The 23339-nt window shown below is 43.2% G+C and overlaps 1 long non-coding RNA gene across 1 annotated transcript in view; it reads right to left on the reverse strand.

The window, feature by feature from the left end:
* Positions 1–10376: 10376 nt before the first annotated feature.
* LOC119154411 overlaps positions 10377–23339 on the reverse strand; it is a 34134-nt gene continuing 21171 nt past the window's right edge. Inside the window, exons 3-6 of the long non-coding RNA XR_005106454.1 lie at positions 18365–19022; positions 15936–16304; positions 15738–15837; positions 10377–14081 (exon numbers count right to left, since the gene is read on the reverse strand). This is a non-coding gene — a long non-coding RNA (uncharacterized LOC119154411). The remainder of the gene's footprint in view (positions 14082–15737; positions 15838–15935; positions 16305–18364; positions 19023–23339) is intronic.

The following is a 23339-nucleotide window of genomic DNA, read 5'->3' on the forward strand; positions in this document are numbered from 1 at the left end:
CCTGAATATCTCTATTTCCCCTCCCACCCTTCCTCCTCTCCATCAGCACAGCACATCCCGGAAAGGACTGATTTACAGGGCCAGAGTGAAAACTGTCACGGCAATTCCAGCGTTTCCCAGTCTCTGTGGCATGAGATACTGGCCGTTGCTGGAGGCAGAGTTCTGGATGAGATGGATAGCTTGCCTGGTTAATTCCTTTAAAAACACTAAGAAAATATCTGGAATAAAGCACTGGAGAATTGTAGTAGACATACTTCATTCCTACATTAATTCTCAGAAGAGGAATGTATTTGATGTCTATTTTTATGACTACTTCCTAATTTTTTCAGCTTTTTGGCAGCTAGGGATATAATATCTGCAATACATTAATGAGCCCGATTCAAAGATTAGTAATGCCAGCAGAAGGACTGTTATTCATTCCAAAGGGCTTTGAACCAAGCTCTCGCAATACTTTAGAGCCATCACTGGTCATTAGAACACATCTTTCTTATTCTTTATAAATATTATCTCCGATGTATTTTAAGCTGCTATGGTGCCACAACCACTCTTACTTCTGTTAAAAGAAAAGGCTCTTTTGTTAGGTTTTTGCAGATGGAACTGAATTACATGATGACTATTTAATTTCTGATGTATTTACACTGTGATCAGAAAAGAAAATGTAAACCTTTCCAGACAACTGGATAATTAAACTATTGCAAGACACCCCACCCCCAAAAAAAATCTGCTAGGAACTTTATCATGTTGATTAAAAAAAAAAATCAGAAATTGAATTTAAAGGTGGATCAAAACCATACATAAGGACTTCAAAATGTTGAAAAAGAATAAAAGACATGTCTGTGAGCTTGGTTTCTGCTGGCTTTGTGTCTCAGGGTTTAATAAATTATGAGTCAAATTTTCCATGATGATTGGGATATTCATATTCTAAGTAGCTCCTGATGGAATAACGTGAACAATTCCATAAAGCCAGGTAAATTTTCTGGTTTCAGATGACACAGTTGTGCATATATTACAGACATACTGGCATGCTGCCTCCCTTCTATTTATTTTTCAAAAATTCACAGGAAATTAATATCTTTAAGGCCTCTGTCCCTTTGTCTATCTAAAAGACATCAGCTGGTTCAAAAGTTTTGGTGACGGACAAAAATACCAACATTGGCACATAAGAAATTACTCAATTCCTTAGAAAAACAACATAAAAATAAGGACTTATTTTATTACTGGAAAAGAGAACTATTAAGCTTTTGTAATGCCTGTGTTCCTTGCTTTGCTCAGACTACCTCTGGTCTAGCAGATAACCTCTCTGAAGCTAATGAGATAGTTCTCATATTCATAGTTGAGTACATGTGTTGCTGGACTGGCCAAGTATGCTCTCCGCTTTGCAAGATCAAACCCTTAACCTGCAGAAAGCTTTTCTGTATTAAAAACAGTGAAGAGCGTGCAATAAAGAAGCTGAAGAGGACAATTTGTATGCGTTTTACTGTTGTCCTTTTCAGTCAGAACCAGAGCAGGCATTCCTAGAAAAAGTCAGATCTTTAAGCACGGTACTTGTGGTAGTGCTGGGTCACTCTATGGTGCCACCTGTCTCCTCGTCTAAAATAATTGTAATTATAAACCGCAAGATTATTTCTTGTTTTTATAGAATCATAGAACGGTTTGGGTTGGAAGGGACCTTAAAGATCAGCACGTTCCACCCCCCTGCCAGCGGCAGGGACACCCCCCACCAGCCCAGGCTGCTCCCAGCCCCGTCCAGCCTGGCCCTGAGCACTGCCAGGGATGGGGCACCCACAGCTGCTCTGGGCCAGGCTGGGCCAGCGCCTCGCCACCCTCACAGGGAAGAATTTCTTCCTAACATCTAATCTAAATCCACCCTCTTTCAGTTGAAAGCCATTACCCCTTGTCCTATTGCTACATCTCTCTTTCCTCTGGAGAGATGCTAGGCAAAGTCATGAGCTAAGAAAAGTGAAAAAAAGCAGTCCATTTGCTGGTACATCACGTAAAAAACCTGTTGCTCCACCATGCTTAATGGGACAGCGCTCAAACCCGATCTGCTTAGACAGAGTAATCAGAAAATGCGGCATGAGGGTTACAGTTGTCAGGGTATCTTGAACAAACCACACAGCAAAGACGCCAGGCAACATCATGGGTGGGGCTGGGTTTCAAACTAAACCAAAACACAGCTTTGCAGGAGCTAGTGTGGCAGAAGGTGAACAGAAGCTGCCAAGAAGCAGTGTCCTGGGCTGATGGGTGTCCACTGAACTGCTGGGGGGTGTTTTGCCCCAGTGGCATTTCTGGAAGCACCTTTTTTCACATTTCTTTGCTGGCATTTAGTGCCAGTCCCCACTGGGTTTGCAGTGAAAAGCCCAGCAAGAAGATCCTCAGCATGCTAACTAAGACTTACATCTTCTAATACCTTTGAGGAACAAAGACATATAGTTTTTTGGGACAATTCCATTTTCAGTTATTCGGTTTACATATAAAAGCTCTTGCTCTGGACAATGAAATTTGGCATTTCCAGCTGAGGGCTCTTCTGTCCCATCAGAACAGATGACCAGTAACCAAGAGTGAATTCATTTTTTCATCTTTAGCGAGTCCCTTAATAGCTCTTCACCTCAATTTTCCCATCTGCAAATGTTTACTTCCCTCAGCAGAATTGGCTGTTGATTTACTTTTGCCTCCCGCTGAATAACGTTCCCAAAGACAAAGCGTTATTCAGCGCTAGAATTGGTGGTGCCGACATTTCCTGCACAGGGACAAAAAGACTAGCACTATTTTTAGTGAGAGCTTTTCTTTCCATTGTCCCTTTCTCTGTGAAGCTGTATTTTCCAGTGCTTTTTAGTGCAGCTTTTTTTTGTGTTCATTGATTGAAAGTCCTGAGGGATGAGTTTTGGTTTCAATTAACTTTTATTAATAATGATCATGCTATAGACTGATTCTTGGAGCATGGCTGAGATCAAATCTGCTGTTAGCAACTGCATTTAGCATTCAGTGCTTGGAATAACATGCCATGAATAAGTCAGCTGGACTTTTCTAGATATTTCTCAGTAAGAACATTTGATGTATAACCGCATCACTTCTATGAGTGGTGGAATCTAAAGAAATAGTTCAACGTGCCTGTTTTCAAAGAAACTTCCTCTCTTGGACTCCGCAAGTATTTTCATCTTGGTTTTGGAAGGCCACAGTATCATCATCATCTTCACCACGCAGTCTCCGGTTGCTCCTACCTTTATTCGTTTAGTATATCCTCGCTTTATTCCCCCTAGAGCTTATGGATACTACTGAACTATTTCAGGTCACCCTCATTTAGAAAAGTCTGTGTTCAGTAAGATTAACTTTGCTGCCCGTTAACAGCCAGTAATTCCAGTTGCCTAAAATGCAGTTTATGAAGACTGAACTCTCTGCATAGATAGAAGAATTAAATCTCAGTGATGGTGGCCTAGATTTTCTGTTAATGCTTTCTGTGGAACAGAAAAGTCAAGACCGTGACTAAAGGTGAACGATTAAAATGGAAGGTGGCAAAAAGGAATAAGGATTTCTGTAATTTGGGCTATGTTCTGCCACTGACCCACCGTTCGGTGTTAATCACTGCTCCTCTCCATACCTCAATTTATCCATTTGCAAAATGGAAGAATACTCCTCCTTCCCACCACATGCTGGACTGAAGCTTTGACATGCCAGCCCTTTGGGTGATGCTCTAAAGAAGTGGAAAGTTTGGGTTCGTTTGGGTTTTTTGAACACAGTTTTGACACTGAAGAACAAATTGGGACCTTGGTCTCTGCTAAAGAAAACAGAATACTTGAAGAGGATATAAACAGGCTGCTGCTGAGGACATTTGACTATGCCACCAGAGAATCAGTGCCGTATCAATAGTTACTCATATCACCACTATGTAATAATGTTAATGGCATGAAAGGCACCACATAATTTAAAGGAGAAAAAAAAAGTATTTATTGCCTTTTCATGGATCTGGAAAGTTCTTTTTTAGTCCATAATTTCTGTCCTGGTCTGTGCAGCCTCCACAAGTGCTGTTTTGTTTTTTTTCATATTGAAACCTCTGCATCATTCTTGTAGCTAGCATGTTTTCTAACCTCCCGGAGGACAGAAGTGGTGATAGCAAGGATAAGGAGTTTTCCTTGAGTGATGACCACATGCACTAACTTGAATGTACTTTGCAGGCTGTTGGTAAAGTGTGATTCAGAGGACTTAAAGACTCCTGACCAAGGACACACTTCTCTTTTTGGGGGTTAACCTTTCCTTTGAACTGGAAGAAAACAAACCAGAACAATAAAAACCACACTCAGGGTGAGGTTTGCTCTTGGATTGTGAGGTCCAGACATGAGATAAGAAGTCTGCTGCATAAAGAAGTTTGAGCAGTTGGAAAGTTTTGGTTTGTTTTGCCTTATTTTCTTCAACAAGCAACAAACATGAAAAAAAAAACCCAACCAATCCAACTCTGTTTATAGCTGGGAGAAGTCTTCAGCTGCAGGTCACACCACAGATGATGAAAAGTAAGTTACAGGCAGTCAGATGAAGGGATATTTCACTGCGAAAATGTGAAAGATTCCCCCTCCCTATTTCTTCTCGTTTTATTGATTCCCCTTGCTCCCATTGAGCCCTTGCTGCCTTGCACACAAGCCAGATCCAATTACCCTGTCATGGTTTTCATAAGGCTACTGCTCTACAGTATAGTCCTTTCAAGTATTTTTTCTTTTATTTCATGGTAGGTTCTCTCTCCTATGCTTATGCATGGGAATCACCCCCACTGGTACTGGGGACAGTTTTTACTTTGGTATTAAATATCTCATTGCGACCGGTACACATCAGAGGAGAGACATATCTGAACCAAAATGGGCTTTGAGTTAGACCCGCAAATACTTTTAGTTTAGAAAATAACTGGTGACTGGGAAAGCAATTCCCACAGGGAAAATTTCAGAGGGAGTCATAGACCAACCAGGAACTGTAGCTCAGGCTCCCCTGTTTATATATACATACACACATATGTATACATATATATATTTATATGTTTATGTATTTAGATATACACACACATTTGTATGTGTGTGTCTATGGAATGTGTATATAATTATACATTTCTGTGTGTGTGTGTGCAGATTTGTAAACACACAGAGACACATAACAGACTTGCACATCATACAGTTTCATCTTTTGCTGCTTTCCAAGCTGTTTCCCAAACATAAGTAGCTTTTCAAGGTTACCACTGGCTCTAGCTGACACACTATTTCATGTTACCACCTGAGAGAGTCACCAGGTAGATGTCACCTTGGCACTAGCTGGCAACACTACCAAAAAGTCTAACATCATTCCAGGAATACATCAGTCCTCTTGTTTCCCTATGTAATGTTAAATGTTGTTATTTCTGCTTTTAATTCCTTCTGGGATTTTAAAATGCAATAAAGCAAATTAAATGTAATAGGAGGTAGTTCTAATGAGGAAGTCTGGTGTCACCTGGCTGACCATCCTGGTGCCACCGAGGAGGCAGAGTGGTCTAACGGGCAGCAGATGGATGAGTTTTGCTTCCCGCTTTGCCACCGCATAGAGAACTCACTTGGGCAAAACTTTGTGCCTCGGTTTCTCTTTTCCTGACTGTGTCCTTCTTTTCCAGCTGCTGAACTTCAACCAGGCAAGTCACCGCGTTTGTCTGGCATTGCTGGATGTACCATTGACTGGCCACGGAAGCAGTGACAGCTCCTGCTGAATGGCTGTCCCAACCCAATGCACATGCGTAGCCCCAGAAATACATGGCCTGGGGACTCTATAATGTGCTTACACTTTGTGTGCAAGTACCATGGTGCTTTGAGGAAAAAAAGGCCAGAAGAAAACCAAACAGTTCAATTCACCATTGTTATACCAGCTCAAATAAAAACTTCAGCGTAGAGGAGCCGTGTTCATCTCTCCATTTCGGAAGCTGGAGCTCAGCTTCAAATCTCATCACTCACTTTCCCACATTCCCTATAGAAATTCATCTGATGTGCTTCATACTGTGAGTCTGCTCAGGCTTCATCCATAGGCTGGCATGCTGGACCACTTCGGATTCACTGATTCACCTTTCTTCACTAGCTCACCTTCAGCAGATCTGATGCTCCACAGAAATTTCATCACTTGGGCATGTCTGATGAATCCTTTAAATCGCTTCTTTTTTTTCTACGTAACAAGGTTCTGTCACTGGCATACCAGCTACCTAATTATTAACTTTGACCTTGGGAAAAAAGAAGCAGAGTGCATTTAATAACAACCCCAGTGAGCTGAGGTGGCTTTACAATTACGTTGCATAATGTAGTCATGAGAAGAGGGTTAGCAGGGAGATAATGGTAAACATCAGCCTTATTTCTGTCTGAAAAATAATTGCAGTAATCTCCCTTTGTGGCTGGGGTAGAGGAGAAAATTGGATGGGTAAATTTCCAGTTACCACAGATGTTAGTAAAACATGCTGCACTCCACCACTGACCAAATTATTAGCTGCCTCTAAATGCTATGGATATGGATTGTCTGGCTTCCTCTCCATGCACACAAGGCAGCAGGTAAGAATCGTTTAAATGAGAAAACAGTGTTGGTTGCAACACCACTGGTATCTTTCCACAGTGTTACTACATCTCCTCTTTACAATGGCCCTATCAAACTTTCATTTCTTGGAGTAGTCACTAATCCTGACACAGTTTTTTGAAATATATAATCTTTACAGCCCTTTATGACCTTGGCCAGGAGGGTTGAAATTATCCTGGTGTGATCCTTTTGTCTTTGCAGCATGCAACCCAGGGGGTAATCCGCTGCTGGCAGCTGCCTGTTGTCCTGCCTCCTTGCTCTCTGCACCAGCGATGGCTCTGAAGCGCCCGGTTCACCTCTGGAGCACCTCCGCAGCTATCAGACGTGCCATCGCCTTGCTCTGGCAGGACGTGGAGAAGTCAGGTGCCTGCCAAAGGAGGAGAGCTGGGATGCAGAGAGGCTTGCTGGCAGGGTGTCCAGTACTTTCCCACCCCATCTGGTCACCACCATCCGTTGCTGATTTTTGCTGCTCTGCTGTTACCAACAGAAGCTCTGTACGGACTCGGTGCCACTGGAAGCACAGCCAGGGCCATTTGCAGTTTGGAAATGCGCCCAGAAGAACAACAGACAATTTACTCTGGAGTGCACCCTTCCCTGGAGCTCTCCTTTCTAGTTTCTTAGCCCTTTGGGGGATCTTTAGACGCTGATGTCACCTACCTAAATTATCACCACAGAGCTGCAGCTTCTCTTCCTGGTCAGCAGGAACAACAGCAAAGCCTGAAGAAGCCTGGAGAGGCTTGCCTGCATTTTCTGCTCCAGTCAGAACCTCCACCTGAGACCAGGTGTCTCTCTCATCCTGCCTGTGCTACAGCTTGCCCTCCAGATATTTCAGGCAGTGAGTTCTGCAGCCTTTATTTATATTTAGAGCAGGCATTTAATTCCACAGCCACAGGGGATGACTGTTTTCAGATTAAAGTGTGGTTTGAATTCCCCTTTGACTCAGTTCTAGAGTTACCTAAGCACAGTGACACCCAGGTATGGTAACTCATGCCACATACATATCAGGTGGCCTCAACCGACTTGGTCACTCAGACAACTCAGCATCTCCTGTTTATATTTAAGTGAAGGCAGTATTAGAAAGTTGCCTCTGTTTTCCAGCATGAATTTGCTGTCGGCTCTGCCGCTGCCTTGTAGTGTCTTTGAAGAAGCAGGAGCTGACACAGGAGGTCCTGGTGGATCAAGGCTGCTGACTCAGCAGGTAGCACTGGGAGCACTGGTGGTTATGCGGTACAGAGCGAGAGAACTGGAGGCCCAGTGGACAAACCCATGGTGGGTATATGATTTCCAGTGGTTGCAGCTCTTGCATCTCCCATCTTCAAGGCAAATTGTGAGTTCAAGTGCCACTGCCAGGACAGAGACCTCTTTCTGGCAAAGCAGCCAGGCCATCCGTTTCCAATTGCTTCTGTCTCCGGTCAGACATCTTCTCGGCCACAGCTTTCCACCAGCTACAGGTAACCTCAGTGTTATCAAGCTCTGCTGGCTGTGAAAGCCAAGCCCTCCTAGGCTCAGCCAGCATCCAGCACTGCGGTACTGCTGCACTCCCCCCCTCTGTTCCTCAGCAGATCTCTCTTGATGTCAAGCCACACTTGTTGGCACAAACACATCCTTTAGAGCTGCTTTCTACTACCCAATTAGGAGGCTGTCAGCAGCAAGGCCATCACTCCTCCTGCAGCTTCTGACAAGCCTGGACACCGCTATACTGCTGCAGAAGATTAAAGGAGTCGTTCCTTTGTATTACTCAGCAGCTGTGTGCTAGCCAGAAACTAATTCCCCTTCCCAATGAATGTGTGTGGAACAACTAATAGGCTCTGTGAGCCCGTCTTCATTCCTTATTAAAAGGAACACATTCACTAAAGAACAGAGTTGTCTAATATACATTTCTCCCCTGTTTCCCCTTTCGCCAAGCCTCAAGAGAGTTGCAGTTCCTGAGAATTAGAGACTTCGGGGGGTGGAGGTGCTTTCTAGTAGTTACGACAGGCATGAGCGTCAGGGATCCTAGATTCTTTTTAATGATTCATTTAGAAGTGATGGTGATTGTGTTTGCTCTCCAGCACTTGCTTTCTGCGCTGCATATCCTCTGAAACTGTGGAACGGATGGGTGTGCATTGCTTTTACCTCTAGATTGCTGGCTCAGATCTGCTCCAGGCTGGTAGCAACAGAACCTCATTGTGCTCTGAAGGCTTTTTGGCAGCCGGTGTGAAATGAGTTGAATGACAATACCGTACATTAACTTTACCACCAAGCATAAAGATTACTGGGTAGTACAAAAGAAATGTTGCTTTAATCTCCCGCGGCAGTACAGAGGTGCTCGGATTTGTCAGGCACTGGCAGAAGGAGTGATGGTCTGGGGGGGAACCAGATCTCAACAGCATCCCAGGGTGCATCTGAGACTGCACTTGGCCCATTAACTTCCAAATTCTGGCTGCACTGCACGGTAAACCTGACTGATGGAATATGTAAAGCTGAAACACAACTAAAATAATTGATTACCTATAAATTCCATCTAACTCCCGAGAGTGGAACAAGCATGCACAGAGTACTTAAAGCTTGTAAATTCATTTAGCGTCAGATAAAGTGTACCTGCTTCCACTGGTGTAAATCTGCAGTAATTCCACTGAAGTATAGAAAATGTAAGGTCAGTGGAGTTGACGAGCATTAAACTAGCATCATTGAGAATAATTTTTTAGCTGTAAAGAATGAAAGATAAATGTCCTTTGAATTCCTGACCCCACTACGAAAATGAAATACAAGATGTGGAAACCCTTTGAAACTGATAGAAATTTCTCTGTCTTAGATCTCTCTCTGTTAATCAAAACAAGGCACTGTAATCAGCTCCGATTCTATGTCTATCTGTAAGGAACAAAGCGAACTTAGAAAATTAAATCATTTAACACATTATTTCCTTCCTCATTTCAGCGCCGATAGAGCTTATTGCACAATTTCTCCCCCTCTGCCGCCCCTGCAGCTGAGTTATTCTGCAGCCTGCAAGGGCTGTGAGGGCTGTTGCAGGGCAGGAAGATCCCCAACGTTCCTGTTTACTGGAGGGATCGCTGCTTTGGGAGATCGCTGCTTTGGGAGATCCCCCTTTAGGCTCAGATTTCTTCACTGCCTTCCTGATGTCTGATTTCCTATTTCCTTTACTACCTGCTGAGTAGGAAGCTTGGGACAGACCTAAGTGGGGAATATTTGCCCATGCTGTTACAGTGTACCAGCAAAATACTGATTTTGTAGCCAGAGCTTAAATCTTAAGCATCTTACGGAGTTTCTTGCAGCCTTGCTGAGGTGAAACAGGCAAAAGTGTGATTTTTCTAGGATGAGTTACTCTGTGCTAGGAGCTTTTGCCAGCATTGCCGTGCTGATGGGGCATCATTTCTGCTTCTGCCTCTGAGCCAGCCCAAGTCTGTAACATAGGCTTACAGTCTGTGACCAATATTCTAAAGATATTTTGGTTATTTTGCATAATAGGAAATATAATTACATCACCAGTGGCCTGGGCAGAGGAAAAGTATTTCCAAGGTGGGATAAATCCCTTAATATTGCAATGACGGTTATGAACAATATGATAGTTTGCCATCTCAGCATAATTTTCTGCATTTTCTCCCCACCACCCTGTGGGTGTTGTAGATTAATGGCCATTTCTGTCATTATTTAGCCATGGAAAAGACACAATTTTAATTTGGAAGGTGAGGTGGGCTTTGCTTGCTTAGGAGAGTGTCCACTGAGATCCTATGGGTAGACTCTGCACTATTGCTTTTCTGGGCCTCATTTAAAGTTTTTATCAGACTTTGTTAACTAATTGATTTCTTTTTTTTTTTTTTCTTCCTATTCTTTTCAGCCTTTCTAACCCTTCTGTGGTTTTGAGAATTCACCAGAACACAGAAAAATTACTCAGGAAAAGTTGGATGGTCAGACTCAATGATCTTAAAGGTCTTTTCCAACCTAAATGATTGTATGATTCTAAAAGTGCCCACTGTAGTTTCCTAATTATTACTGTTTCAAATGGATTTCCTGCTAACTGCACCTACAGGAAATAAATGCAAATCCGCTACGCATCGGTTTCTTAACTAAAGTACTTTGCATTCCACGGCTAATAATAAGTGACGATTTTCAATTGACAACTTACTTCCTCCCCAGCGTCGTTTAGGGAAAGTGTCAAGGAGAAAACTGTCAGGGAGAGAAATAATAATAAAAAATGGCTGCTGGCCTGGCCGGGCTTCCTGCAAAGGCTGCCTTTGCACAGATGGCTTCCTGCGATAGCTCTTCCCGGGCACCATGGCTTGCTGGGTACCGGCCGACATACATCAGCAGTGAAGGTTTGATGGCTGTAAAACATCTGCAGGCTAGGGCTTAGGCTGCGGTTGGGTCATTCAGGCTTCTTGGACCTGTATCAGAAGATGGATGAAATATTTGCCCCTGTGTTTCTCCGATTTCTTGCAGCAAAGAAGGGTTAATGATTTAAATCTCACAGTTTTCTGTATTTATAGAGAACGGAAACAAAGCAGTAAACTGAGGTATGGATTGACCAAGTACTTTGTTCCAGGGGCCATAGGAGCAGAGGTGGACCATGAACGAAGCGATTTAGTGTGATGTGGGAGCCAATAGCTTATATTTCTTATTTCCACTATGCTTTCCTGGTAAACCTCTGCCTCTTACTTTCACTACTGTAGGTGAAGGCAAGTAGGATATATCGCTGTTGTCACAAGTCTTTGTATCTTTATAACCTCGCACCAAGTTTCTTCCCTCCTTGTGTTTCTGTTGCTTTCCAAGCCAAATGAAATGCAGTGTGGGATTGCTGCTTGTTTGCTGCTGTAACTCAAGCCTCAGGATCAGACAATTCCTTTCTTAACCCTCACTTTGCAACAACGGGAGCTACTCCTGGGACTGCCTGGAAGCAGGAGAGATGTTCCTCTATCGCCAAATACGAAGGTGACTAAAATTGTCGTGAGGGCAAGTCTGGACCCCACAGCAATGCAAAATGCAACGGAGACTGTAAAACCATCTTTCTGTGCCATGCAGTCCATGCTGGGCTTCTCAGAAGGTCTGGATATCTGGGTTTCCTTTCAGTGCTTCTGCCATTTCTTCCATGCACTCTTCCCAGGACTCCAGCTTCACCAACTGCTCCCCAGCATGTGAAAATTGGGTTTCTAAATTCCACAAGCAATACCTGGGCTTTCATAGAGACCTAGCTCACACTTACAACCTTAGTAGGAGCTGCTGTCCTCCTGCCTCTTGGGTAAGGAATAAAACGTCTTCATCCATGTACACACACTGTACAGCCCCAGCCCTACTGCAATGCTTCTGCTATGGCTCAGAGGGAAATCCTAGTTTGGAAAGACTTCCCAAACCATTCTGCCAAGTGGTCCCCTGCTCAACAGCTCTGCAGGATTCAGTTCTTCTATACGAAGATTGATTTTACAGTCTACGAGTTTAAAGTCAGTTTAACTGTGTTCTCCATTACACCTTTGGTAACTTAAATATATAATTTATCTTTATATTCTTTCTGCAAGTGCATCTATTTCATTAATGTCAGGACAAATGTGGTCTTGTGCAATGAAAATATTTAAAAGTTTGAAAATCAGTCTAAGACCAGGAAATCAAGCTAGATTTTCATGGGGAAAAAACCCCTCAGTCCTGCTGGGTACAGCTCCAGCAAGGTACATTTCATTCTTTATGAAAGCCTGACTTTTCTTTCTTCTAAAGCTTTTATTTTGATTGAGTTTGAATGATTGTATGATTGGCTGACAGATGGAGAGACAGACAGGCAGCCGGAGGGGTGCTGTTAGGGACAGTCTCTTCCGAGCTGCCTTGGCCAACATTTACCTGAAGCTTATCACCTCTTGCCTATACTTGCTCACATCAAACCCAGCTTACCAAAAACTTGGGGGAGCTTGAATTTTGGCAGAAATCACTAAGATTGTATGCATACATTTATAATAAATCTTAACACTCTCTTTTTCACCTCCTTTCTCTGAAATTTTAGTTTTCTAGCAAGCTGCCCGTTTTCCTTTAATTACACAGCAAAACCCCTACCTTCAATACCCACACCAGACCACGGTGGATTGTTTTATCACCACGATATTTATTGCTAACTGACCTGTGGAACCTATTCAGCATATACCCTCAGTTTTGTTTTATTTTTTCCTTTTTGACCACAATTCATTTCCCCTTGTGCATGTGTTTCTCTTGCTCCCTGTATCTCATCCCATCCCATTAGCTCTCTGTGCTGAATAGCCTGTTCCAGGACATCAAACTTTAATTTAAACAGAAGATGATCAATAAGCTTAGCAAATTGCCTATGGCAACATCAGCAGTTTGAATCAAAGGGTTTTATAGGTAATTTAAAGGGCATCCTCATTCACCCTCACAACGTGGTATATACCTGTTGCTTGCTTTTCCAATTACAGCTCAGCTGGCTGAGCAAGAGGAATAAGAGCTCTTCCTCCACACACAAACTGTGAAATGGTAGGCAGCATCTATTCTAGCTGGTTTTGGTACTATGTTTTGAAACCACAAAAGGCAGGGCATCTCAGGGGGGTAAAAATCTAACTCACAAGTCTTGTTAAAAAAAAAAACAACGCCACCACAAATCAGAGCACAGAATTAATATCAGCACTAAAGAAACAGAGATGTAACATGCACTCCTCAGTCCAACCCTCTTCTGCTGATGCTTGGGTTGGAACCATCCTATTTTCATATATGAGAGGAGAGGTTATGTTTTAATCTTTTTCTACAATCTTGCCAGTTTGATTTTAGATATCCTAGCCACACTCACAGCATTTATGTTGGAGAGTTTACTTAAGAAAAACTACATCTGTAATCACAGTTTTGAAGATGCTTTGTTTGTATAATTTTCTGTGTCCACTAATCTGGATGATGGTAATTTAATTTAAAATATTGAATTTTCCTCGAGGACACAAAGAACTGGTTTGAATACATTTGTGAAGATCATGAGCCAGTGAGTTGGACTGATGGCTCAATAAAGCCAGTGGCTGCCCAGCACATGGGTGATGGTTCCCAGCTTCCCTCCGTCATTTATTTTCTGCACCAGAGCAGGTGAATATTGAACACCTACCGCACTGACTTGAGCTACCAGCTTTCTTTGCTGGAAGAAGAAACCTGTTACTGAGTATGGGAGGCGGAAAAGAAACGCCATGAAAATGGGTGTCAGTCAGAGAACGACGCAGGAGGTGGCTGCCAGGCCAGCCCAGGGGAGAAAGCAAAAAGCCTCTTGAGATGTTCTGCTGCAGGATTCATGAAATTTTGTCTTATGGAGGGAGTTCTTCGGGCAGTGGGTAGCAGCAGCAAATGTTTCTGGCCTGTGTTTCAGCCTCATAAACTGTGTTCTGTTATTTCGGTGCACAGGGGGCCAATAAGGCCCTTGTAAGAGGGGATATACAGTTCTAAAGGCACTTAGCTCCTAGCTGGCTCTAGGTCGGAAATTACACAATGGATGTTGAAATGTTGGCTTGTTGAAAAGTTGTCATTCGAGTAATGGATGCTTTATTTCCTGTTTTTGCTGAAAGCTAAAGCGAAACATAATTAGCAAGCGAGAAAGCAACTTTGGCAGCCAAACAAAAAAAGCACATTTTGGGTGCCTGAGCCAATTAAAATTGTTTATGTAGCCCATGAACAATATTTTTCTCCAAATCCTAATAACTGAGAGAATTCATCATAACATAGCCAGGCTTGCTGCTCACAGACCTAGCCCTGTGCTGTGCTGTGTGCCATCAGCTCCCAAGGATGAACTGAGGGCACGCTGCAATGTCTGAGATGCTTGTAGGGATAAAAGAGAAAAGGCTTGTGACTGGAAGGGGAAGGCTCAATTCCCATTTCTTTTGGTTCTGGGTCAATCCTGAGCATATGGGAACATTAATTTGCCTTCATGATTGAAATATATAGTCATTTTAGATTACAAATCTCTTTTTTTCAGCCTGTCTTACATTGCAGAAGCTGAGATCCTCTCCTTTGTGTTCTCTAAACTCAGAGTTTAAGAAACCCACATTGTCTTCTATTCGATACCTGAATCCCTACCCTTCTTGATTCTCATATGGATGATCAAAGATTGAGTTTCTGATGATGTAAGGTCTGGTTTCTTTTCTTGCTATATGCAAAAAAAATCCTTTAGGAAAAAGCAGTAGGTGGAAAAATATTACTGCTATTTAGGATGATGTTCATCTGCTCCTCTTGTAACAAATTATTGTGCTTTCCATTTGTCTCTGAATTCTCAGCTTTCATTCCTGGATGTGTAGCCATTTTATGTGCAATATTTTAATGTGGTTTTATGAATTGGCCTGTTTTAATGTTCTGCTTGTTTCTGAAGCAAAGTTAAACCTGGTTGTGGAAATTATCACCACCCTTTGGTAAAAGTTACACACGTCCTGAAATAAACAAAAGTGAATGGATCGATACAGAGGAGAAACAATTTTTCTACCATGTAGCCCATTGCCAAACAATAAACTTTAAGTGCATACACACACACAATGAATGCTGTCTGTGGCTAGACTTGCCCAAATTTGTATTTTTCTGTAAATGTGTTTTGCTTGCTGCCTATTTCTGGCTGTGTTCTCTACGTGTGTGTTTATGTTACCGAGCATAGACTGTTTTGTTTCAAGACTTTCAGAAAGAAAAATGAATTGGGTGTGACTTGCCCTGGGAACATTCTCAAAACAAAACGCTGGGTGGGTGTTCAGGCTGTTTTGACTTGCCCTTGGTAAAGAATCTAGAGCATAAATGGGGTGACTGGACTCACAGATTGTAGATGCTGGAAGCAGAAATCCTGGGCTCAGCCTCCAATCCCCACTGAACTGAAGTGCTAAAAAGGTGTCTTTTTACTTACCGTGCCAGTGAAATATTGCAAGAAGCTTGTGTAGGAGCAGTTCTCGCACTTAAATGGAGGTCTTGGCATTTATTTAGCCCTAGCAGCTAAATATTAGTATTTAGAGTATTAAATATTAGAGTATTGGTAATCATAGAACAGTTTGGATTGGAAGGGACCTAGAAGGTCATCTAGTCCAGCCCCCCTGCAATAAGCAGGGACACCTTCAACTAGATCAGGTTGCTCAGAGCCCCATCCAACCTGGCCTTGAATGTTTCCAGGGATGGGGCATCTACAACCTCTCTGCGCAACCTGCTCCAGTGTCTCACCACCCTCACTGTATAAAATACTTAAATACACAAACCTGGGTAATGGAAGGAATTAACCACAGTCTTCCAGGATGGGCTGGTGTGAGCACTGAATGACCAGAAACAATATAGGCAAGGCTGTCATGGTGGAAGTAACTGTAGAGGACAACGGGCACAAATGGAGCTGCGGTGATACTTTTGCAGATACACTGGTGCAGGATGATGAAGGTGAAAAAGGTGACAGGGATGCTTACCACAGTGTGTGATGTGTTGGAACGGTCACCAAGAGGCTCTAGGAAAACACGGAGCTTAATGTCATCATTATAACTAGCCTGTGGTTCCTATCGTTGTTATGATCTCTGCTGTTGGGTGAAGGTCTCAGCTCAGTGTGTGCTCAGAACTCTTCTTCACACCTCAGGTAGCAAAACGGGGACCAGCTGGGTCCTCTGGAATAAGCACAGCTGAAGTACCAGCTGACAAAAGCAGCAACATGGACTACGCTTAACCTGCTGTGAATCTGCTTCCCAAAGAAGTCTCCTTGGCATGTTCCTCCAGTTCTCTTACTTGACTCAGAAGCATGTTCCTCAGTCCTGAAAACAGTAAGTCTTTACTTCATTGCTGCTCTGCATAGGAAATAAAAGCAACAAAAAGTATTGATACTTCTGTTAGCTGTAGTCTTATATAGCAAGAAAGGTTTTGATCCAGAAAATAAGCAGTATTATTTAGTAACAGAGCAGTGAGTATAAAGTCAGTAATGAAACATGATGTACATGTTCTTACCTGATCAAACAAGATCTTTTTTTCTATGGAATGTATTAGCCCTGAGTGGGTCTAGCACAGGGGTCCTCAAACTTTTTCACCAGGGGGCCGGCGTGCGGATGAAGTGGCAGGCAGTCATCTGCAGCTGCTTGGTTACCCCCCCCCAACCCCCAGCGGGGTGTGTGTGTGTGTGTATGTGTTCTGTAAATACGGGGGGCTGGATTGAGGACCCTGGGGGGTTGTATCTGGCCTGCGGGCCGTAGTTTGAGGACCCCTGGTCTAGCAGTTTTCTTTGATAAATGCATCTCACTGAGATAGTCTATGATGGGATAGAGAAAGGAGCAGCCTGGTAAGACCACAATAGCCTACAAACCACTTTGAACGAAACAATTGCTTGTCTAAAAGCTAACGATTTGGTCAAATCATTGCTATTGTGAGGTTGTGAGTTTCATATTACTGTCATTGTGGCATTAATACACTGAGAAGTTCAGATAGTTTATCAGCATCCATTAAGGAATGGAAGGAAATTAGGACAAAAGCCTGTTGTTTATTCAAGGTTGTGTTTTATTTATCCTCTGGCTTTTAAAAGCCTCTTATTTTATGTGCCTTCTGGGCACACAGGCTTCAATTTAAAAACATCACCACTAAAACAAACAACCAAACTGACAAAAGTCATCTCAGGGAGAGTGACTGAGATGTAAAAGCAACTCAGTACTCACAATACCCCTTGAGGTAAAAGCCTTCTGCTGAGGTTTGATGGACGATGACCCCTAGATCAGACCAAACAGGGGAATCGTGACTCCCTGGCAAAGAGGATGCTCTTGCTTTGGCTCTTCAGACTTCATAGCTGTGAACTCTCAGCAGTCTAGTCTCCTGAGAGGGAGGTTAAGAGGTTGTGTGGGGGTTGCGGGACTGGGGGATGTGATCACATCCCGTTGCATGCTGCCACCAAGCTCGTACTAGGGCTCAATTAAGCAGTGAGCACTTCCATGTATAATAGATGGGGGAAAAACAGGCAGGAAAAGTAGAGATAGAAGGATATATATTTCTATTTCTGTGGACAGACGATAAGCATAAAACTTTGTGAGCTTTCTCCCTGACACTGATTTTCCAGCCTCTTCTCTGACAGCTCCAGGCTCACGTATTTTCCATTTTGTTACCTATAGTTAATCTCACCAAACAGCAAAACGTGGGGACATTCCAAAGTGGTCCATTGACAGATTTTTTTGTTTTCTGTTTTGTTACTTCCTTTTCTGATCCATCAGGGATTGTCAGAAGGTCTGTGCTGAGGATAGTCTCAGTCAAGTAAACCCAACTATTAAAATTCTCCTCCTGGAGACTATCCTGCATTTGTTTTCAGAAATTTCACAGCTTCTCCTTCACCACCATCTTATACCCCCAGATGCACCTTGACCAGGGTGGGACTGAGAAGTCCCCACCTGTGTTCCAGCAAGACGGGAAACCCTTTCTGACCTGCCTTCCCTTGACCACATCCGAGGCTCCCTGGGCATCTCTTCAGAACCGGCTGGTGTCTGGGGAGCAGTTCAGCCCAGAGGAGAGAAGACCAAGGGCTCTGATCAATGCCTACAGACACCTTAAGGGCGAGTGCCAGCAGGACGGGGCCAGGCTCTTTTCAGCGGTGCCCAGCGACGGGCCAAGGGGCAACGCGCACCAACGGCAACACGGCAACTTCCATCTGCATGTGAGGAGGAACTTCTCTGCCTCGGGGGTGGCACAGCCCTGGGCCAGGCTGCCCAGAGAGGCCGAGGGGTCTCCTTCTCTGGAGACGTTGGAACCCGCCTGGACGCGGCTCTGTGCAGCCTGCTCTAGGGGAGCTGCTTCAGCAGGGGGGTGGGCTGGGTGACCCCCAGGCGTCCCTTCCAGCCCCCCTCGCTATGATTCTGCAATTCTGTGATCAGCTTACCTGTGATGGACAGCAGCAGTCCTGTGTGCCATGCTGAGAATCCGGGGACTCCTGTGGGCGGCATTTTGCTGGTCCAAGAGCCTCAAGCAGGATTGCAGTCCTGGGAAACTACTCTAGCAGGGCAACGAATGATTTGAAGCTCACTCACTGATGATAATCATGGTAAGGAAAAATTATAAAAGCATCTAAGAATCTCTTCTTTGGAAATCTCAAATGTCACTTTCAGAAGATGCTGAGGCCCTCAGTGAGTTTGAAATTGTTACTTGCTGTCATTTTTTTCCAAACAGATACTTTTAGGAGGCTAGCATTGCATTTTGTTGTGGGGGGTTCTCTTCATTGCTGTCTACTTCAATTAGAATCCTGATATTTTCTCACACAACTGGTCCTGAGGACTGACAGGTTTTTTACCCTTCTGTAAAAGTCTATCTATTCCAGACAGTTGTGAGGTTGAGGCTTCAGTGTAGTGTTACAAAGACCTCCCTGTGTGACCGACCTCTGTGTCACTCTGAGATTGTAATGAGCGATGAGCGACTGTCCCTCTTGGTCGGTGTCAGGATGGGAACACATCCTATAACAGCTGTCACACCGAACATTGACAGATGCAGCAGTTTTCCTGGATTCCTGGTATCTCTGATTCTCACTGCTGGACTAGTAAATACTGTTAAAAAAAAAAAAATCTGCTCTGAAGACACTGTGAGGAACTTGGACAGATGAACACTAGACCTCATATCCGCACATCCTACAAATCCCAGAACACACAACTAGCAAAAGCAGAGCAAAATTCGGTAGAATTTAGCTTAAAAGACCAGGTGAATTTCCCAGTCAGAGTTTGTATTATTAGCCAAATTAAGTGGGTTTTTTTCCTGCTAAAAGCAGGCTGGCTCTCGCTGTGTAATCCAAATGTGAGTACTCCCTACAGTTCTCATAGTGTGTACATAGGAGTGGGTGAGTGTATTTACATAAGGCTGAATGTGTAGGTCCTGGTCAGTCTCACAGTCAATTGATACAGATGTACCTCATGATGGGGAGTAGACGAAATTAAGCTATTTTACCACTTGGACAGTGTTAACCGGACGTTATGCCAACTAGTTTTATAAAAAAGAACCAACTTTACACCCACCACTGCTCCTGTGCCATATTCACACACGATGAGGTATGCCTATCTTTTAGAAAGTACTTCCAAGGTAGGTAACCTGAAAGGGAATAAAGGGTAGGAACTGCATCACCCAAGGATCTTCATCATCTTGCTACACTAGGGCAGTTCTTCCCCTTAACTAACATTGCCCGATGAGGGCAGCTTTCCCAGTGCAAACGGGTGGAGCACTCAGGGCAGGGATGGCACCAGTTTGCAAAATAAGCCTTTGGATGGAAGGACCCTGCACTGGGTTCTTGCATACATCCATTTTTTTATGTTCTGTTGAGGAAATACAGCAATGTTTAGAGAAGCCAAGCAGGGAGGCAAAGAGGAACCAGGGCTCTTTTAAAATACTTTGGCCACAAACAAAAGTCCTAAAATGTTTTTTTCTGCACTGTGACCCCTCGGCGCGGAGGGACCAGCAGCCAATTGCGTTATAGCACTGCCGATTACTTATGATTCCCTTCCTGTGAGGACAGGCCCTGATGTGTTGTTTTTTGATAACACTGGCTCCTTTAGAGCAATAAAGCTGGTACAGTTTCCTGCCTAATCGGAGAGCAATTACTGTACCTCAAAAGGGAAAACATTTAGAAGAACCCAGTTTTAGCTCAGAAGTGATAACAGGAACACTTTCTTGCTAAACTGTGATTAGACTTGAGCTCATTCGAGCATCTCCCTTGGCAACACGTGACAAAAAGCAAAGAGAAAATCATAGAATCATAGAATCACTAAGGTTGGAAAAGACCTTTAAGACCATCAAGTCCAACTGTTAACCCAGAACTGCCAAGTCCACCACTAAACCATGCTGCTAAGCACCACATTTACATGTTTTTAAACACTTCCAGGGATGGTGATTCCTCCACTGCCCTTAAAGGAGGAGAGGAGAGGCTGAGGGTTGTTTTTATCTACCATGTTCCTGTATGATCAGGTTGCCCTGCTGCTTGCATAGTTTAGGAACTGGGATTTCATTAGTGCCCATCAGTTGTAAGAGAACATAGAATTTTTTCCCCCCTAGGTCCCTAATCTGAATTTGTTCCAGTTTAGGATTGAACAGCATTTGCTATTACTGATTTCTGATCTGTGATAACTGAGCTAGTGGCCTTGTTCAGCTGTTCACTGATGGCAGATGACCACATCCAGAAGCAGAAGGCTGTACTTCAGTGGTTTGCAGCAGTGGTGTTGCCTTTGCTTACCTGGTAAACCCATTTCTATTTTCAAATTAATTTGCCAAACCTCTATGGGAAGAAAAATCAAAGATTAAAGGATTGAAAAGTTATTCCAGCAGAGTGGTGTAGCCAAAGACAGTATTATCCTATAGTTTTGAAAGAGGACTGGCAAACAGAGTACTGGCGGGGGTGGGGGGCAGGAATAGCCTCTGCTTGGACTCCTGGCATATTTCTGGTGATTTGGTGCTTTCTTTAGGACTCACACACTCAGGCATTTCCACCTAAGGCTGAGGCGTGTGCTTTTGACCTCCTCGCTGGAGAAGTCTCTGGCTACAAAGGGTGTGTGTCTGTGGTGAGAGAAGTGCTATCTTACTGAAGTCCAGCAGGGAAAGGAAATGACTCAATCATCAAAAGGCCCTCCTTCCTCAGGGAACTGTCCTTAATCAGTATTATCCCGTTACAATAATACTATTTCAGAAGGACTGTGAACCAGAGCACTTGCGTAGCCATGTAAACTGCTTCCTGTATTTTCCAAACAAAACAGCATTCAGCAATTAATAGAATTTAGCTATTAGCTCTGCTATGATAAAACAACAGTGGCTGTTGATCCTGCAACCCATCTTTGTGCAATCCTTCTCCCAGGAAGTGTCCTTTTCATTTGGATCTATGTTACCTTCTGCTCCAGGAAAGAATAAACAAGTATAAATAAGATTGCTTGCACTTTGTTTGGCTTAAAGTGTCATAGCTATGAAAATTGTCCTCTTTACCCTTGCAAGAGCTATTGCAAAGCTTCCTCCTGGGATACCCTGATTAGTCATTGCTTTAGTACTAAGCTGGGATACTTTGTGCTGCTTGCCAGGGATCCTGTACAATCTCTACCTTTTGGTGCTTGATAATAGGCAGCTCCAGAAGCTGGCAGCGGAAGCTACAGAATAAAGCAGTGGGTCCTTCAGAGCTTGGGGACCAGGAGTATTACAGAGACTCAGCTCGCCATAATTAACTCTGATTAGACACAGCCACAGATGGGCAGCATCTCAGCAACAAATGGACCATTTGTTCTTCTTTGATTGATAGGAGAGAAACCCGTAACATGACAAGAAAATGCCACTTGCAACATGCACAGATGTATGTAAGACTGACTGCCAGGGCAGAGCTTTGACTGGGGGGGTTCAGAAGGAATACATAGGGCTGACCTTTGGGTTTGGGTTTCATTCTAGAGTGGTTTTTTTCCAAATGTAGGAATTAGATGTTGCAAATGCACAAGGATTAGAATAGGAATAGAAGAGAGAGAGAGAACATGGGTCTTTGCTTTTCTTGGAAATGCAGGCTACGAAATTTAGCTTCTTCCTCAGCTAGTTTTTGTTTACTGGCTTGGCGGGAATGATAAAAATGCAAAATCAGTACAGTGGGTTGTCTCATCGCAAGAGATGAAACTAATGGCTTAAATTTATGGCTGATGTATTTTCACTGAAGTCAGTAGATTTACATGACAGAGTCTAACCATATGTTTAGGCCTTTTTATACACAATAAAGTTGAATGATGTTGATGGTACTGTGACAGCTGTGATGTCTTGCTTCAACTCCAAAATGCCTCAAAACTTTCCACCATATAATAATCCAGAGGGAATAAGTGTGTCAACAGTGAAGTTGTGTATTTGATGCTCGAGTCTGTATACTGAATTTGCAAGGATAGCATCACAGAATTTGTTAGAAAAACTTTCCTTTAAGTACTCTGTATAAAAGTAAGGTGTAAGCTGAGCACAAAACCCCCATGTCTGAATTCAAACTGCAAAGTTCAAAAAGAGAGAATGATGGTACCGATGTAACCCACGTGAAACCTGTCTACTAACAAGAAGTGAAATAAATAAATAATTTTCTTAGATATGCTGACTACCAGCAAAGGTGCAGAGCTCCTGCTGATCTACCATACTTTCACTGAACTTTTAGGCATAATTTGATAGAAGTAGAGGGTAAAATTTTTGTCTGCATTGGGTAAGGTCTTATCTTTATGTTGTTTGGGAAAACAACAATGGATTGGGGGGGGGGGGCATTTGGGACTCTGCTCAAACACCACTGAAATCAAAGCGTTCTTTCCACTGGCTTTGGATTAGAAAATAAACTGATGGGGTGAGGAAGGATTGTCTTTGAAGGACTCAGATGTTAATTCAGCTCTTGGCTGTGCCAGAGGTTCCCAGGGTGATCTTGGGAAGACTGCCTTGTCTGCCTCTGGAAGTTTTCCATTTGTGCAGTCAAATGATGCTGCTTCCTTTCTACCACCTTTTGCCTGGCTTGTCCTTGGAAACTATTTGTGTAGGATCCGTTTCAGACTTGTGTTTCTATAGCATCTATCACACTGGGATCCCAGCTGAGGTAAAATTAGAAAGGACACCAGAGTGAATGGAATAAGTGATTTGGTGGGAAGAATGATAATTATGAAATATTACTTTAAAAATTAGCAGTTCAATTAGCAAAATTTAAAATATTTTGTACTGCACTAGTACCTTGAGTCAGATTGGGCTCACTTTCTGCGCTGGAGTTAAAAAGCAAGAAACATATCAACAAGACAGTATCTTCAATTAATTCTTTCTTAACATTTCATCAAGTTAGAAACGTCCACTACAGGGTTAACAAATTGGAAGTTTTGGCTTAGTTGTTATCACACAAATACTTCTTT

The sequence above is a fragment of the Falco rusticolus genome, chromosome 10, assembly GCF_015220075.1.
Source record: "Falco rusticolus isolate bFalRus1 chromosome 10, bFalRus1.pri, whole genome shotgun sequence".
Lineage (NCBI taxonomy): Eukaryota > Metazoa > Chordata > Aves > Falconiformes > Falconidae > Falco > Falco rusticolus.